At 44.7% G+C, this 1,222-nt stretch overlaps 1 pseudogene across 1 annotated transcript; it reads left to right on the plus strand.

The window, feature by feature from the left end:
- The first annotated feature begins 225 nt into the window (after positions 1 to 225).
- Positions 226 to 498, plus strand: LOC105984478 (annotated as a pseudogene). Its single transcript, XR_001174993.1, has one exon. The product of XR_001174993.1 is annotated as a non-histone chromosomal protein HMG-17 pseudogene (transcript).
- Positions 499 to 1,222: the final 724 nt, after the last annotated feature.

Below are 1,222 nucleotides of genomic sequence, written 5' to 3' on the forward strand. Positions count from 1 at the left end.
GCCTCCATTAGAAAGTAATTCTATTCTTCAAGTCACAAGCTCATTGAGCAAAGGATTCCATTGCATAGGTCTGTATATTATTCATACTGATATTATCTTTCCAGAAAATTCCTCCTTAAGAAAAATATCAGAGAGCAGTGTGAAGAAGAAGAAAGAAAGACCACTGGACCGACCAAAGTCGTGCTTGGCTGCATCCTAGCCCAGCGCCTCAGTTCCGCCACCACCATGCCCAAAAGAAAGACTGACGGTGATGCGAAAGGAGATAAAGCAAAGGTGAAGGACGAGTCACAGAGAAGATGCGCCAGGTGGTCTACGAAACCTGCTCCTCCAAAGCCAGAGCCCAAGCCTAAAAAAGCCCCTACAAAGCAGGGAGAGAAGGTACCCAGAGGGAACAAGGGGAAAGCTGATGCTGGCCAGGATGGGAATAACCCTGCAGAAAATGGAGATGCCAAAACAGACCAGGCACAGACAGCTGAAGGAGCCGGGGATGCCAAGTGAGGTGTGCGCATGTGTGATAGCTATGTACTTCCGGTGACTCTGCAGGTTGAAATACCATTTTTATCAAGTTTTATAAAAATGCAGACCTTTGTTTTACTTTTTTAAAGCTATATTTTAGCACACAGGACATTTGGGAGCATCTGTCACTAATAGAATGTCTCTAAAGCTGGACAACTACGGGGGGAAACATCGTGCCCTGCTAGTTTTGAGAGGCTTCTTGTTGGCTCCTGGGAGGAGGAGCCCCCTCATGGGGACACACAGCCATCTTGGCACCAACACCTCAAAATAACTTTTGTCCTCCTCCTCCTCCTCTATCATCAGTATAGACTTAACTCCCTTAAAACCAGAGGCCGGTCAGGTCCTTGACCCTCCATGCCCCCCAATTGGTTCTTCCAATGTGCCAGGCAATCTGGACTTGGCAGTGGCATCATTGAGATGGTGTTCCTTAAAAGAGCAGTGATTTCCTTTTCTAAATAGTGGATTTTCAGATTGATAGTTCTGCCATTTTCATTTACTGTAACTCAGGGTCGGTGTGTGAAAAGTTGTTAAACAACATGCTTAATGAAATGTCAACCCTCACTCTAAACTTTCCCTATTCAGAGCTTCAAATGAAGACGTCATTGGGTTTTATAGTGGCTTTCTGATTTTGATAGTCCATCCAAGAAGGGAGTTTGAATCTTGTTGTGTACTGCTAAAAAAAAATATATTATTTGCCCATGTCCTG

Source organism: Dipodomys ordii, unplaced genomic scaffold (genome assembly GCF_000151885.1).
Source record: "Dipodomys ordii isolate 6190 unplaced genomic scaffold, Dord_2.0 Scaffold2, whole genome shotgun sequence".
In the NCBI taxonomy this organism is placed as follows: Eukaryota; Metazoa; Chordata; class Mammalia; order Rodentia; family Heteromyidae; genus Dipodomys; species Dipodomys ordii.